We start from the raw sequence: 17,686 nt of genomic DNA, 5'->3' as shown, positions 1-17,686 counted from the left end.
GGGGCCAAGGGGGAAAAGGGCTGGGGAGGATTTTATTTTTTTTACAATAGGCATGCATATATTTACCGAACAAGACATTTTGCTCCGTATTTTGCTTTAGTGTGTGGGGGGAATCATAATTGTATTTAGACTTTATATGGCATGGGTTACTCAGTTCACAGCAGAGGCACCTGCAGCAAATTAATTTGTTGTAGCACATTAATTATCTCATAGCTTCTATTTAGGCTGCAGCTGTTGCTATTATGTTAATAATATTTTTTATCACCACTGTATACAACAGGTTATGGAAATAATAGAAATATCTCTTTTTTGGGGGGCTTCCCCCCTGTCGTTTCCATTTTTCTATGTCAGGAGGGAAGACTGAAAGAAATTTAGGCAAATTAAGCCCCAAAGCGCACTATAATTTTCTATTTCTGAACCGATTTGTAAGAGAATGGGTCACTGAAATTAGCAAAGAATCACCCCACACAAAGATGGCGCGTGCAGAATTTGTGAAAGCGAAAAAGAAGACGAAGGAGAAGCAAAAGAGGGACGGAACACTGCAATGCTGGGGTGGTGAGTGTTTGGATGGGGGCGGGGAAAATGCTGCAGTTTTCATGAAATAATAAGGTGGGGGAAAAGAGGCATACAAAGAGTAGGTTTTTCATTGTTTGTAAAATATAAACACAGATGAATTCTGTCTTTGGTTTGTTCATGCTTTTCACTCTGCACAGCAGGGATGTTCTTAAGAAGTTGCCCTCTGCGAAATTTCACTAAATGGGAACCGTGGACCCTGCATGATGGGATTATAATCACACCAGCCACTCCTTTTACATAATTTTTTGTTTAAGATCCAGTAAGACTCCCTGTTTTTAATATATATAAAGCAATAGACATGTATATGTCGATAAACTGAGAGTTTGCGTCCCCATAGCCCAGTGCAGGCTAAAACAAAAAACACCGGTGATATCACATCTACAAATCTCAATGGATTCAAAAACAATATGAAAATTTTTAGCTGACAAGAACATGTCTGCTGCCTGCAGTCCCTGCAATAGCTCACCATGTTGCCTACTAACCGAAAGATCAAAAATTATCGATTTCATGGCGCTGCGTGCTCTGGAAAGAAAGGCTACTTTAAAATTTGCATTGTTTAAGAAATGAGTTAAAAGAAAAGAATCATTTTTTTCCGAACGCTCTGGAATGTGAAAATGGCTTGTTTTAATCTTATCCATGATTTACTATAATTCTATTATTTTTAGCAGCTGGAGTCCAGAAATGATTTTTTTCGATGAATTTAGGATTTTGCCGCAGTATACATCTGCAGTCCCAGAATCCTCCGGTAAGTTAATCCTTCTTGCGATGGGAAACGCCTTTAACCTTCTTGTGAATGAGATATCTGCAACCATTTTGAAATTTTTAATAGAGGGGTGTGGGGGGTGGGTGGGTGGGGGGGGGTGTGTATGTCTCCAAAGCGTGATTTCCTTGCAATGCAGCGGTATTTATCTTATTTCTTAGAAACACTGAGAAACATATACCTTTGTGCTCTTTAAATATCATGGATGATGTCTCCATTGCTTTTCCTTCACACTTTCTATGGTAGCCATTAAATGTGCTTCCTTAGTATGGCAAGGACTGTTGTGTCAAACCAAGGAAGGCCTCGAGGACATGCAACTCCAAGCAGGAAGCGTGTTCCTGGCATAACTGAAGCCGCCATGATCACAGCTACCACTGCTGCTGCCACAGCCACCACCATGGCCATCGCCTCCCACCACCTTCACCGCCCCTCCCTCGCTCTGCAGTGCACACCCGATGCAAGCTTTCCACAGTGGCTCTCCGCCCGAATTTGCCCAGTGGGTTCCTAGATTACTTCTGTGTGCGAGAATAGCCAACCATGTAGTCTGACAAGAGGTATTTACAACTACTTAGCCTGTTCAGCTGGAAAGAAATCAAAAGATAACACTGAATCCTGAGATGATGTATTGCAAATCAAAAGTCCCAATCCATAAATAGCCACTTGATGAGCTGCTAAATGAAAAGCTGATCTGATTATTGTCCAGTGTTCTCACGTTGTCAGGAAGAAATATTTTTAACAGAACTTCTTAGGGAAATTGGGACTTACTATTCATAAATGCATGGAATATTATTTAGTCTTACCTTTCTGCTGGGAGAGGTTTCTTCCCAAGGAGATTCGGATATAGAGTCCAGAGGAGACCACACCCTCGTTTCACAGCTTATTTTCTACTGTCTCTGTTTACGTTTAAGTTGGATTGATTAACAGCCACAATTATACATTAATTTAAGGGACCTAATCAAAAGAAGCCAGTCACTCACTCCCCTCTCTAAAGGAAGCTCATTGTCTTAGTGCTCAATAAATGTTTAATTAGTGGATTTGATAGTTAACTATCCAAAAAGTGAATGGGCCTCCTTTCCAGTGCTGACTTGACTAATGTTTCTGTTGGAAGCGCACAATCTGAGCATTTTTTCTGTGCCTAAAGGTGATTCAAAAGTGTATGTTTTAGTGAAGGGGCGCTTTTACATTTCAGGTTCCATGTAGTCACTGCTTGATACGCCAATGGTCTAATATCATGACAAGTAATACTTCCTCTGTTAAACCAGCTGGAGACACTTTGGGTTTCTAGGCACAGAGCCTGAAATTTAGAACCATTTGTCTTCTGCATTTTTGTTGTTGTTGTTGTTGTTGCTGTTGTTTAATGCAGTCTTTTGCATTAAAATGGATTAATTTATGTCAAACCCCAATGGCCAGCTCTAGAAGAAAAAGGTGTAAAAAGATAACCAAGTGTTTTTATGAAACATATTGCCCAAGGTCAATTTTGAAAAAAGCAATTTGACAAAACCACTTATTTCACCAGCTCATCAGGTATTTTGATGCTTCTGTTTCTCCTTGGCTTAATGTTAGCATTTGTCTTCATTTCACAGAAGTTATTCATGTCATATCTTTGGTGAGACAATTGGGACAATTTCTGTTGTTTGAGAGAAGCAAATAAAAATTCTGAGCAATCTGTTACATTCAACAAATTTTTCTTTTTTTTTTTTTTGCTTCAACAAATTTTTCTAAATGCTAGTTACCCACTAATTCTTCAGTACACTTCAATTTGATGGGAAAAACAGCTTACTGTATTGTTGCAAATTTTACATTTCCTTTAATAACATTGTGTTTGCTTACAGCATTAGCAGGGATTTAAAAATCTTAATTCCAAATTTAGATCAAGATATCTAAGTGATAGAAAACGCTTCAATTATCTCGGCATCCGAATAAAGAAAAATACAAACATACAAGAGTTTATCCCTTAGATGCTCGAATGGTGCAAATGTGTCTTAACCAGTTTTAAGAGAGTGCAAAGAAACAAAAGCAAAAACACCACAGAAACTGAATATAGAAAAAGGAGACATCCATAAAAAAATTCTTCAACTATTGATTAATCAGTCATCTGATTTTAAATGTCTGACTCTAGTCAAATCAACTGCATATTCCTTAATACTATATGTGAGGATTAAAATTGGGGGGATCAGTGCCTGGAAATGCTATTTACAATTCGAGTTTATACGAGAAACACCGCTTTGACGAAATAACTTTTTCTGTATAATGTGTTTGGATTCCGACTAGCAGAGCTCATCGCCACTGGCTTATTTAATGCTACAGAATTACTAGCAAAGAGACAAATGAGGAAGTAATTCCAGACAATGGATCTCACCAAAAATCATCTCAGTGCGTGTACTTTTTGCACTAGTGTGGTCATAGCAGTTAAGCGTTACCAGTGTATGTAGTAAAATATCTTTAACACGGGGGAAGAAACTATTTATTTAAATTATTTAAAGAACATGTTGGCCCTGAAACGTTAGCTTGCCTAAAACTACATATGCTACTCCAGGGGTGAATAAGTAGGTTTTCTGCTCTTACCTATGTATAGAGACCTATTGTTTGCACGCATTAATTACAGGGATAAAAGCCTCCAGACAACTTTCACTGTTGCTTTTTGCACTCTCCATTGCTTTGGAGGAAAAATAAGCATCAACAATAGACAAAGTGGATCGATCATAATTGTTTCAGCTTTAATCAATGCCAATCTTGCTGGATGACAATCGGGACCTTTCCAAGGGAAATGAGGACTCAACTTCGGCCTATTAAGACGAATTAGGAAGTGTTTTTGAGGAGTCGAAAATTAGTCAAAAATAAAAAAAAATCACAAGCTGCCTAATTGATGACTCCTTCCATAAACATCATCATCGATGTCTCAAAAGTATCACCTTCGAAATGCATTTCCTCCAAAGAAACATCCGCACGAATAAATCTATTGCTAGTAGCACCGTGGAGCCAGATAAAAATGGAATCTGTAAGAATTAAGCTAACTGACGGGGCTCTGGAGCGCATCCGTCCCCGCCAGTCGTTGGCTCCGGTGCGACTTGTTGAGCGGCGGACGGGGCGCCCGTTCCCCGGAGAGTCCACGGCCTCGGGGAGGGGGGCGCGGGCGGCCCGGCCCCGGGCTCACTTCCCGCCGGGGCGCGGGGTCCACGGCCCGGACCCTGGGGGGCCGCGCGGCGGCGCACGGCTCGGGGAGCGCGAGGCCCAGGCCGCCCGAGCCGCGCTCCCCCGCCCCCGAGCGCCAGCGCCGAGAGGCCGCCTCCCGCGGGCAGCGGGCAGCGGGCAGCGCGAGGCAAGCGGGCGTCCGCCCCCACGGCCCCCGGCGCCCTCGCCCGCCGTCCCGCGGAGCCGCGCCGCCGGGCGACCTCGCGCGTGTCCCGCCCGTCCCGCGGGGAGCGCCGGGGGGCGGCCGGGGAGCGGCGGGCAGCGGCCGGGGAGCGCGCGGGCGCCCCGCCTCGGCCCCGGGCGGCGGGACGGCGGCGAGCGCGGGGCGGCGCGGGGCGGCGGGCGCGGGGCGGCGCGGGGCGGGGCGGGGCGGGGCGGCGCGGGGAGGCGCGGGGCGGGGCGGCGCGGGGACTACTTTCGGCCGCTCTCGGCGCCCCGCCCCTTGTCCTCGCGCGGCGGAACGCTCCGCGCTGCGCCGGCGGCGGCAGGATACAGCGGCCCCTGCGCGACTTATAAGAGCTCCTTGTGCGGCGCCATTTTAAGCCTCTCGGTCTGTGGCAGCCGCGCCGGCCCGGCCCTGGGAGCGCAGCGCAGGGGGAGGCGGAGACGGAGGAAGGTCCGCGGCGCAGCTCCAGCCCCCGCCGAGCCGCCACCGCAGGCCGAGGACGGTCGGACGCCAGCGGCGGGAGGAGCCCGTCCCCCTGAGGTGCTTGGGCGCCCCTTCCTTTCCCTTCCCTTCCCTTCCCTTCGCTTCGCTTCGCTTCCGCGGCTGCTCCCGCTGCCTCTTCCGAGCCAAACTTCGTCGCGGGCGCGCGGTCCCGGCGGCGGCGGGGAGCCGGGCCCTGCGCGGTGCGGAGGCCCGGGGTGGGCCGCGGGGGCCGCGGGCTGGGGGCGCCGGGGAGGCGGCGGGGGCGGGCCGTGCCCGGGGGGCGGGGGGCGGCGGGCGGCGGGCGGCGGCCGGGCCCGGGTTCCGGTCGCGCGGCTCTTCGGGGCCCCGGGGGCGCCGCCGCGGGGAGGGGGCGACGCGAGGGCGCGTCCGGGAGCTGGAGGGCCGGCGGGGGCGGGCGCGGGCGCGGGGCGGCTGTGGCTTCCGTCCGGGGGCTCGGGCCGCGGCCGAGTTTGGGGGAGGGACCCTGCGCCTCGGGATGCTCCGGGCCGGGGCGAGGGGCGGGGGCGGGGGCGGGGGCGGGGTGGGGGCGCGGGCGCGGGTCGGGGGCTCCGCCTTCCCGGCCGCCGCGGGGAGTTGGGGTCCGGGCGCCGGGCCTGGGACGCCGCCCGGGTCCCGTCTGCCGGCTCGGTAGGGCCAGTGGACTTGCTGCTCGGATTCCTTCGTCTCGATCTTAAAGGGGCGAATGAAGGGAATTCTTGAGAGGATTGTTACTGTTTTCCTATCCCCTGCCTCCGTGAGTTTGGCGCTGGTGCCTGTTTAGATCCAGGCAACTTTAAACCTTAGAGGAACCAAACTACTAGCGCAGACGGCGCGATGCGTCAGTGAGGCTTGCACACACAGACCCGTGCCCTGCGCGTGTGTTTTCTCGTTCCGCGCCAGGTGAGTGAAAGCGGCGGGCCACGCACCCCGGGTCGCTGGGGTTCCTGGCGGTGGGCGTGAGACCCTGGTAGGAACGGGCGGGGGCCGGGGCGCCTGGCTTACTGGCTCTTGCCAAGGGAAGGGCGGGATTCGGCTTCGGAGTGCCTCGGGATCTCGTTGGTAGAAAACGATTGATTCAAATACTTTTATTATGGCAGCTAAACATGATTTTTAGGGCACTATTCTTTCCAGCAGGGTGAGTTCCACCCCCCACCCCCACCCCCGCTGCGAAATCGACCACATAGAATTCAAGTGTTGCAACTTCTTTGAGTGTTTTGTTTCGGGGGAGAGGATTTTGAACCGAGACTTAGGAACTTCTCAAAAAGCCTGCTCCTGGATCCGCGAAACTTAAAAAGCTTCGGCAGTTGGGTGTAGTTGTTTCCTTGGTTTTCTGTTCCCTTTTGGAGGGAGCATTGTCTCCATACTTTCTATCTTCCAGACATCTGTGGCCCCCCCCCCCCCCCCCGAGTTTGTGAGTCGTGAATGAAGAGAGACTGGCCTGCTGGTATGCAGAGGTCGGCAAAAGGAAATCGAGGAGTGGTTTTAATGAAATGAGAGCTTTGTGTCATGAATAGTGGTGGCTTAGACTAGACATCAACTTGAAGAGACGGCTATCCTTTGATAAAGTCTAGGCTAATGTTTTTCAGATCGCTGAAGTTATGAAGTATTTTGTGTGGAATTTAGGAAGCTCTTGCATTATTGTCAGTTGGTGAACATGGAGTACCCTTAGGTATCTTCGTGTTACCTCGTCTTCGCGCTACAAAAGAGTAGAGTAGCTTGAAATGTACAAAACGCTGCCGTTAGGTATCTGCTTAAATTAGTGACATAAATTTCTATTTTGGAGGCTTTGTTTTGGGTCCAAACCAGGGCTGCTGCAGTGTTTATTTTACTTTAACATTTAAACCCACACAATCTCTAGATTTAAGACAAAGAGTACCATTAAGGTTTACTTGAGAATATCGTTTCTCAAAATTTGCTTAATTTGCACCCAGTATTCATTACTTTGACCCAGTCTTTGTTCCGAAGGCCATGTACAAGGCCAAGGCCCTAAAGTGATTGCAACAGTAACTTGAAAAACTTGCAGAAGACTGTTCTATAGGATTAAAGGAATGCTGAAACTATTCAAGTCTGAAGTCCTTGAAGGGGAAATAAAATGCACTAGGAAGTTTAGTATAGCATGCAACTTAGAGCCCTCCCTTGTGTGGAGTACTAAGCTTGCAACTCTTCCAGAGGCTGGGAAGTCATTTTAAATAGCTTTCAGAGAAAGCTAAGCTTTAAAAATAAGGTGTTAATAAAGTAAAACATTCACTGGTCGTCAAGTGTCAAGAAGTATTGTAGTTTTCCTTCTTTTGAACTAATTGTTAATCTTCGTCTTTTGCTAAGATGATTATGTAGAATGCATGTATACTCCAAATATTAAAACTTACCTAGCTGAATTGAGCTTCCTTCTGCTACTAGTTATGACTAGAATAAAAATTGTTCATATAAATAAAGTTTTGTGTGCCTGTTTTAATAGGTACTTGCCTCCCCAAATAGGAAGGGAAGACGTGAAGTAGGCAGATTTCTCAAAGGGTATTTGAAGATGTAGCACTTAAGGAAACTGTGTAGATATCCTTTTGTATTGTTGGGAGGGTAGGAAGAGGAGCATAACTATCGTTGATCTAGCTAGGGATGTGGATCACTCAAAAGTTTGAATATCTTTTTTATGGTTACAAGTAGCAGTGAAATTACAATCGCCAAAAATGGACTAAGTATATTTAGTCAAATGAAACTTTTGTGTTATTGAAATGAAAGAACATAATCTGTCCAGTTATAACATGAATTTGTTAACCTTTCATGGTTTACTAGTTGTTGATAATCAATAATTGCAGACAGGTAGGTGGTAGCTTTTGAGCTTGGTTGGAAGTATGCTTAACTGCTAACCCAGCTTGAATGATTTTTGTGTAGGACAAACTTCTAATAAAGCCTTAAAATTCTTGTGTAGTGCTACATACTGACTTGTGACATCGTTTATGAAAACATTAGTTGTATTAACTTTGTTTTGTTACAGTAGCTCTCTTGCTGGGAATTGTTGGGGATATATCTTTTGTTGAAATAGGCTCGACTGAAAACATTTTTATACCGTAAAAGTAAGTAGTAAACATAGCCTAGGAACTGCTTCTGATTATTCCAGAGCATGTAGCTGTTGCCTCCTGTACCCTTATATAGAGGATACTGATTTGCAGAATCCGTCCTCATTATTTAACAGACCATCGTTTATGTAATACCGTTCTAATTGTGTGATAGAGAACTAGGCTAAAATAAGTATATACTTAGGTTCCATGAAGGGAAAATACATGATTTGTGTTGCTTGAAATGAGCAGGAACTAACTCATATAGTTTTTCATCATTTAAACTCAGGAGAAAGTTCTTTATTTCCTCTGTTTACTTAAGAATGCTGCTTCTGTTTTTGGGTTTCATGCGAGACAGCTTGACTTGAGTTTGAAACCTAGATCCATCTGCGGAGGTCTGAACAAAAAGTATGCATAAAGTCTACTTTCTCTAAAGAAAAAGATGCTCTTAACAGAGAAAGTCACATTAGGAACCCCTTTTTAGAGTTCAACTGCCTTTGTGAATTTGTTAGTTGTGGGCACCTCTTCTTTTAAGAGTCATTACCCACCCCTAGAGTCTCCTTCAAATCTGAGGCAGCAGCTGAGTGAGAGTAGTGTTAGGGCATGTTTTCATTGCATGCTTTGGTCATGTTGAGTGCCCTCCAGTGGATATAATGTAATGCTTGTGATTTTTCCCCCCCCTCATCAAGTTTGTGTGGAATATATTTTTGAATAGTTCTGATGAGAAAGCATCAATCAAAAAACCTCTTGAATTCTAGAGTGACTTATCTATATCAATACTGGTAATTAAAAGATTGGCTTGATAAAATGTCATCTCAACCAATATTTGTAGGAGAAAGATCAAAGTTAAATTAGGGATTACATTTAGTGTAGGCCACTTTAAGTAGGTTGAATATATCATGGTGATAAAATTAAAAACTCACTATAATAATTTGGCGGTAAAAGATCATGTGTTTTGTCATCTTAAAGAATTACAGAAACTAAAATACTCAGAAAAAATTGTCAATTTGTCTAAAATCAGTTACACAGTAAAACATGAATAAGTGCTCAACTCAGTTATATTATCAAGGAATATTTCTGTTAAGAAATAGAAACCAAACTAGCTCAGTGTATGTCAACTCTAGACTATAATGCCCTAGTTATACTATAGGCTCTTATTGTCTAAGGTTGTGGGTCGGGATGTACTATGCCAATATTTTGCCCTTTAAATTTTTCAGTGAAAACCTTTCTCCCTATTCCTGTATTAAAATTCTTATGTTTCTATTAATATTATTTTATAAATATCCTTGTTTCAAACTGGATTCTGATCCAGTTTGAAATTGAAAGTCAGATATTAATTTTATGGAAAATCAGTTTAGAAAAACTTTAAAATGTTGCCTGTTTGAAGTGAAATCGAAAACTTGACTGTGGAGAAGTAATATGACATCACGTGCTCCATTTGCCTTTGAAATTTAATTTTTTGAAAACATTGATGATTTTTTACTATTCAAGAAATACATTATTATGAGTTTTTTTTTTAACACAGCAAGAATGCCTTGTTTTATGTAAATTATTGAAAATAGATTGTGTTTTTTCATAAAGGATCATTTTTGGAATTAATGTTCAAGTTGCTTCTTCGTATTTGCATCATTTATTGTTTCTTAAGGTCGAATAGCTGCTGTTCCAGTTTTCCAAGACTTTCATGAGATATGGATGTAGAAGTTCTTTTAAAAAGTTTGTACATACAGCTTACTTAAAGATTCTATTAGGAACTAAATTTATCTCTTGAAATTGGCTGCTTGTCTTCATTACTATAATATACAACCTTTTGACATTCAAATAGGTGACTAAAGTAAGATTGCTTTCATAAAGCCATAAAGGATTGGTTTTCTATTCTAGTGGGAATGGCTACTCATGTTTCTAGGATCAGACCATATAGGGTAACTGAGACCTTGTGGAATACAATAAATTGGAGAGTGTAAGTCCAGTCTAAGTAGCCAGTCTTCAGTTCCAGCTTGTGTGTGTGGACTATAGTTCATGTTGCCACATCATCTGTGTTGTTGTTGTTGTTGTTGCAGAATAATGTGCATCCTTTGATTTGCACATGTTGGTGAGTGAAATTCATGTTTTAAGACACTATTAAGCACAAATTAAATATACCTACTGCCAGTTTGTAACATCTTCAGTAGTCCCATTTAGAGTAAGTTCCTTATGGTAATGATTCTACTAAATGACTGAGGATAATACAAATCTGTGGATTCATATAACAGGAAATAAGACTATTAAACTATTAGGGCCATGTTTAGGTCCTTGGAAAATGCCTTCTATCATTAGGAACTTAAAAGCACTTTTGTATTAACTCGTTCGTGAAATCTGGGAAACTCACTTGAATTTAGGAATTATAGTTTTTTTTTTTTTTTTTTTTTTTAGGAATTATAGTTTTGGTCAAGGAAAAGGAGAACTAACAACTCGATCATCTTAATTATAGTTTTTTAAAGTGCATTTTTAAAAGAGATACCAAAACTTTAATCTGTGACGATATTAAAAATGCTGGACATATTCTAGCTACGTGTACGTAGTCCTGTCAGCCTGAAGTTTTATTGATGTCTTTAAATCATGTCCTGGTTTTTATCTGAAGTCTACACTTTTAACATAAACTATTATCAGACCAAATCCAAAACTTCAGAGCAAAGTTTAGATAATGAAAGGTTAATTGAATGTAAGCTTTACTTAAATTAATGCATACTACTACTCAGAATACGTTTATGCAGGCAGTTCAATAGATTTTGGTTAAATCTTTTGTTGCTAAGATGAAGTTTTTCATTTCCAGAATTAGAAAAGTTGAGTGTTTAGTCTGCAAACTATGTCTTTAAATCAAACTGTGTCTGGGCTGAAAATGCAGTGCATAGGGAAAATGCAGTATCTGAAAATAATGCTACAGTTGTGTATGTATATGATACGGTATAGAATACAAACAAAACTGATCAGTGGAGTTTTCACAGAGCAGCTATCTCAGGGATGCTTACTCCTTGGCCTCTCCCACTATTCCTATATAACTTTACTGTAAAATTTCTCTTGTAATATTCTAGAAATTTCCTACCTCTTTAACTTGTTGAAAAGGCTACCCCCTCTGCCTCCAAAGCAGTTTGAATAGTGTGAACAGCTGGATAATGCTGGGGTGAAAATGCTTCATAGCTCTTCCCATTTTCTCCCCTATTTCTTTCTGTCCATTTCTTCATTAATGTTCCCACAGTTTTGTTTTCATAATTCACACATTGCTGTACTGATAGTTTCCTTTTAACTGATTTGTAACAGGTTTAATAATTATTTTAAAAATGGGGGGGAGATATTTTTAAAAATGCCTGTAAAGCTGCTTTTATTAAAAGGATTTTAGGATAGCTGAAATAGCTGTGATGTATGTGTGCATACATACATACATTTTATTGTACGTTTTTCATGTAAAAGTGTGAGAAGTTAGATTTATTGCAGAATTTCATGGGAATGCAGTTTGAAGATGATCTTAAATGATTGTAGTAATTTGCTACACTGAGGGGTAGTTGTTACAAGCTTTTTTTTTTTTTTTTTTTTTTTTAAGTATAATTAAGTGGTTTGGGGGTAAGGATGTAGGGAGTGAGTCTGTCTTTGAGTTTTCCCAGATACCAGATGAATGCCATATGTGTAAAACAGGAACAAGGGCGTCTTGGAAACATTTTTCTATCTAACTGGAGATTCCCAAGTTGTATTCCATTCCGCTATGTAGAAAGTGTTGGCTTAGACAGTTAAATTCTCTTCTGAGCTGCTGAAAGATTGCAGCAGTGTCAGACATTACTTCAATCTACTTAATAGTTGAGTTAGATGCAAGAGAAGACATTAAATGTTACAGGAAACCTAGTATGTGTGAACATAGAACTCTTTGGATAGGTTAGTAAGTTTAGTCTCTATTCTGGCAACTCTAGTTATTTTTTTATATAGAAGATATTCTGTTGGAAAAGCCACATGAGACTGTGAAATTAAGTTTATATTGTTTTTCTAATTATGAATATTTCTGTGATCCATTCATGTAGTAAAACTGTTATTCTGTATCTGATAGTTGTCCTGTATGTCATTATTTCCTACCTTAATTCTGCTGTCATTTTTCCTGGGTCCTGAATCAGTGCCAATCTGATTCTATTTCCCATTGAATAAGAAGTGAGGGGTTAGAAAGTTTAAGAGATTAAAAGTCTTGGAATATCTGAAGATTGGGGGTCAGTTGTGAGGCAGAGTAATGATAGTTAAATTGGTATTCCAAAAGTGGAAGCTGGGAAATATGAAAATTTGATTTTTTTTTTTTTTTAAGAATACTTACTAATTATGCTTGAAGACTACCCTGGCTTTATGCTGAAGGGCCTCGGGTTTCTCCCTCTGCCTTATACCCCAGATCATATTACATTTCTCTAGAAAGCTCTAAGACAGGAAGACTATTTAACCTTCTCCACTCTATGTGAGTCCCATCTCGCCCATCTGAAGCTAAGCAGGAACTCCTTCACCACTCTGTCAATCTGCATCAAGTGTCCATCTTTAAAAAGGAGGAAATAGTATATCTTGGTTAGAGGCCAGTCCTGACCCATGCCTTTTCAAGGATTTTGTTCTTTTAGTTATACCTGACTTTTCTGTGTTAGCCTTGTCCCTCCAGATTCTAATCCCATTGCTTTTTTGGTCTCCCATCTGCCACCTTTTATCATTCTCCTGAAATTCACTCAGTGTGCCTTCTATAACTCCTAGTCATCAGCAAACCCCTTTTATTTTCAGCATATTTTGGGAATGTTCCCTTCTCTTTTTTACTCCCACTGTAACCTGGCTTCTCCCCTGAGCTTACAGCTCTCCCAGTACCTTTTTTACACACCTTTTACTACTAAACCAAGAGGTAGAGAAAGTGTTTTTATTTCTCATTGTCACGTCTTAACCATTATTTTCCAGAACTCCAAACTTTGACTCTCATGCCATCAAATTATACTACTCACTACCACTCTTTATTTCAGTCATCTACCAACTTCCTAGGGAAGTGTTGGGATGTTTGAGAAGAAGAAAAAGTGAGGGTCCTCTCTCTCCTTCCTTGAACACTTTATTAGCTTGGCTCACTGTCGTCTTTATTTCTGTCATAATTCTTGGTGATATCAGTGTTCATGTAGAGCAGTGATACTCAAAATGTCATCTGGTCTGAACTGTTTGTTACTAGTATGGATTATGATAAGGGGTTTGTGCCAGAATATAAATCACCTGTCACCAAATTCACTAGTTGAGTGCAGTTGACTTTTTTCGTAGCAAGTCTTTTTTTTTTTTTTTTTTCCCCACAAAGGAAACAGTGTGTTGATTTATAATCTGGCACAAGCTGCTTATGGTGTCCTGGTCTGGCTTGATAAAAAAGATGCTTCCAATATTCTGGCCTATTTATTAGTTCCTTGGTTTCTTCTCCAGTGATCTTATTTTTCACTCTAAATCGTGTCCACATGTTGCCATTGTCAGGTCTTAGAATACCTTGCCTCCCCAATCTCATTTCAAGTGTCCTGCTGTCTTATTCCTCTGGTAAATACTTTGAATTCTAACAGTCCTTCGGCTCCACCAGAACCTATAATCTATCCAAGCTTTTCCGTATCCTTCACCCTCACTTATATCTAGCTGAAATTTCATGCTGAATCATAATCACTTACTTGTACATACTCTCAACAACTTCATCCCTTTCTGGCTTCATGCCCAATGGTCTCTGTTCTGTTAGTTCACCCTCTTTTATGACTGTATTTCTTTTTTTCTCAAACATCCCAGTACCTCCTCCCCTGTTCTCACTCATCTAATGCCCTTGTTTTCTATTTCACTAAGCATATTGAATAATTGAAAGGATTCCTGCATGTTCCCATATCTGTGACTGTTCCCTTTACTTTCTCTGTCACTGTGGATGAACTGTAGTGTTTATCTCATTTTAAAACATTTTTCTTCCTGTCTCCCTATTCACACACCACCTACACAAAATACCTTGAAAAAATTTGCTTATATACACTTTTCTTTTGAACTGCTACCAGCAACCATTATTAAAGAATTTTAGTCCTCATTTCATTTATTCTATGAGTAACATTTGGCATAGTTGCTTGAAACACTTTTTCTTTGGCTTCTAGGCCACCGTGTCTGCTAGCAGGTTTTTTTTGTACTTCATTGTCAGTTCCTTCTTAGTCTCCTTTACTTTTTCTGTTCTCTCTCCGACCTCTTTGTTTATGTGGCTAAGAGTTTGTTTTAGGACCACCTTTAAAAAAAAAAAAACAAAAAAAAACCTAGTTTCACAGCTTTAAACAGATAACATTATTTTGCTGATAACTTACAAATTTATATCCCTAGAATGGGTTTCTCCCCTGAACTCTAATGCTAATACCTAACTATTTTGAAAAAAATTAGGGGTGTCTAAGAGACATCACAAACTTAACGTATCTAAAACTGAGTTCCCAGTTTCCCCTAAGGCTGCTTCTCTTAGTTCCTAAATGCAACGGATTCTTTCTGGTTACTCAAGCTTCTAACCTGATTGTCCTTGACTCACACAGTATAACTAAACCCTGTCTGCAAATCTTGTGTGTTCTCCCTTTGAAAATATCCCAAACCTCATCATTTCTTACCATAGCCATGCCATTGTAATCATTTGCCTGGATTACTGCACATGCTTTCTCACAGGTCTCCCTGCTTACACCTTTGTTCCTCTAAAATGTAGAGGAACACAGTAGCCAGAGTAATCCTTTTAAAGCAATAGATCATGTAACTTTTCTGTCCAGAAACCTCCAGGTGCTTACCATCTCATTCAGGAAAGGCACAAGCCCCTCTTTTCAGCACTATCACCTACTACTTCCCCCATCCTCTTCTGTGCTTAGTTTTTTCCTCCAACTGGTCAAGCTTGCTCTCCTAACGTGGTTCCCTTCGTCACCTCTTTCAGGCTTTTTCTTGCCGTCCTGTCTGAAATTATAGTCCTTCCCTAACTTCCTATCTCCTTTCTTGCTTTATGTTTCTTCTTATCTTTTATCACTCTGTAACATAATAGATAACACATTTTATTTTTGTTTTCTTTTTTCTTAGCCTACCAGAATGTAAGCTCCAGAAAGACGGATTTTTGTCTGTGCCCTTGACTGTTCCTTCCCAATGCCTAAAGTCATACTACATAGTAGTTACTTGGTAAATGAGTGCTGAGTGAATCATTACCTCATTTGGATATTCCAGACCTTTGCAGAGATGGTTCCTTCTTGTCATTTATGGCTCATGTTCAGATATCACTTCCACATTAGGTCTTTCTGTTCACTCGTTTTCATTTCATCATATTCTTTTATTTGGTTTGTGGCATTTAATTATACTCTGAAGTAACATTGTTTGTTCTTTCTTCCTCTCCTGGTCTTGTCTTAATTTTGTGTCCCTGGTACCCAGAAGAGTGTCTGGAAGTTACAGGTGTTCAATAAAGGTTTGTTGGCTGGGGGAATGTTCTAGAATTGGACACCCTTTATTTTCCTCCAGCTAATGCCCCATTTATTTCACTGCTCCATTTCACAGTGTGTCCCTATGGATTTGTCTCCACTTTTCATCTCCCATTCTAGTTCATGTTCTGCTATCGTTATTCCAGTAAATATGCTCCATAGAGCTCCCTATTGGACCTGCGTGTTGACCCAACTATGTGAATGCTTTTTAGCTTTAGTCTTGCTGGACTGCTTAGCATTTGGTATCTTTTTTTTAATTTATTTTTTCGTTTTTCCTTCTATGACAGCACTCACCAGTTGAATTTTCTGTGGTGGTTGTCCAGTATGTGGCTATTGAGCATTTGAAATATGGTAATCTGAAGAAACTACATTTTTTTAATAAAATAAGATGTAAATGTAAATAACCACATGTGACAAGTAGGTAACGTATTGGACAGTGGAGTTCTAGAAATATTCCTCCTTCTCTTCCCCTTTAGCGATAAACTCAGTATCACAACCTAATTGTGCAACCCAAGATGATGATTCTTTTTTTTTTTTTTTAAGATTTTATTTATTTATTCTTGAGAGACACACAGAGAGACAGAGGCAGAGACATAGGCAGAGGGAGAAGCAGGCTCCATGCAGGGAGCCTGATGTGGGACTCGATCCTAGGACTCCAGGATCACACCCTGAGCTTAAGGCAGACACTCAACCACTGAGCCACCCAGGCATCCCCAAGATTCTTCTTTAATGCCTCTTATACTACTTTAATTTCTCTCATTTATTATAACCAGCCTATTGTAATCTATCTTTAGATAGAGTACTAGTACTCTATCTAGTACTAGTACTAGAGACATACTTTAGAGTATGTCTTCAGTGTAGGTATTTTTTGTGCTTTGTGTGACTACCCTAAGCCACCACCATCTATCACCTGGACTATTTGTTATAGTTTCTTTATAGGTTTCCTTTCTTTATTTCTTGTCCCCTTTCAGTTTTTTCCATTATAACCAAAATCAGTTTTTAAAAACTCAGTGGATCTTGGGGCATCTGGGTGGCTCAGTCAATTAAGCATTCACATACACACTTGGTTTCAGCTCAGGTGATGATCTCAGGGTCCTGGGATTGAGACCTACCTCAAGCTCTGAGATCAGCAGGAGTCTGCTTGAGATTCTTTCCCCATCCTCCCCTTTTTCTCCTTCCCGTGCACGTGCTTACTCTCTCAAGTAAAATAAAATCTTTAAAAACTCCATGGGATTTTCTTATTTACCAGCTTGCAACCTTTCATGGACTTTCTGTAGCACTTAGGGGAAAAAAATGAATTCCTTATGAAAGGCAAGAGAGCCCTACATGATTTGGCTATTTTCAGCCTCATCTCATTGTACCCACTTTTCCACTATAATTAAACACACTGGTTTCAAGGTTTTGTTCTTAAAAGTGATCAGGTCTTCATGATTCTGGGCTTCTTCACATGTTATTTCTTGTTTCTGGAATGTTCTGCTCTATTCCTTACATGCTGTGTTTTACATCCTTTTTCAGGTCTCTGCTTTTGAAGGTTACCGTCAAGAAGCCTTTGGCCACTCTTAAGTAGGAACCTTCCACTTTCCTCGTGTCATTCTACTCCCTTCTCCCACTTGTTGCTTAGTTATACACCTATAGCTCTTTGCAGTTGTTTATTCAGTTATTATCTGTCTCCCTATCAAGGATTCAAGGACCATGTGTGTTTTAATTGCCCCTGTCTACCCAGAATCTATTACACCTCCTTGCTTGTAGCATTTGCATAAACATTTGTTGAATAAATGAAATTTATACATATATTATATTTATGCCATTGATATTACAATGTTCTTGAACTGTTGAGAAAATGAAGGAATTGTTGGGAAACTTGTGGAACAGAAAATTCGTGATTAACATCACGAGTTGGCAAATCAAGAAAACAAGATAATATACCAGTGAGGCATTCTGTATACCTCCAGGTTATGACTCATACTGGTGTATTTTTGGACTAAAAATAGAACAGAGATTTAGA

At 41.5% G+C, this 17,686-nt stretch overlaps 1 protein-coding gene and 1 long non-coding RNA gene across 4 annotated transcripts in view; both read left to right on the top strand.

Annotated features, from left to right (window-relative positions):
• The first annotated feature begins 361 nt into the window (after positions 1-361).
• Positions 362-3,019, top strand: LOC144294088 (uncharacterized). Its single transcript, XR_013361493.1, has 3 exons — positions 362-555; positions 1,242-1,321; positions 1,583-3,019. It is a non-coding gene; the product is annotated as an uncharacterized LOC144294088 (long non-coding RNA).
• A 2,037-nt stretch (positions 3,020-5,056) lies between these two features.
• Positions 5,057-17,686, top strand: part of CTNNB1 (catenin beta 1) — a 39,173-nt gene continuing 26,543 nt past the window's right edge. For 2 of the 3 annotated variants that reach the window (XM_077865654.1, XM_077865653.1), the window contains exon 1: positions 5,057-5,234. The gene's annotated coding sequence lies outside the window, so the exon portion shown is untranslated. Of the gene's footprint in view, positions 5,235-6,058; positions 6,078-17,686 lie in introns of those variants that run through there. The other variant, XM_077865655.1, reaches the window with a different exon arrangement.

This window comes from Canis aureus, chromosome 22 (assembly GCF_053574225.1).
Source record: "Canis aureus isolate CA01 chromosome 22, VMU_Caureus_v.1.0, whole genome shotgun sequence".
Taxonomy (NCBI): Eukaryota; Metazoa; Chordata; class Mammalia; order Carnivora; family Canidae; genus Canis; species Canis aureus.
Note: the sequence above shows the minus strand (reverse complement) of the source record. Positions and strands in the feature narration are given on the sequence as shown.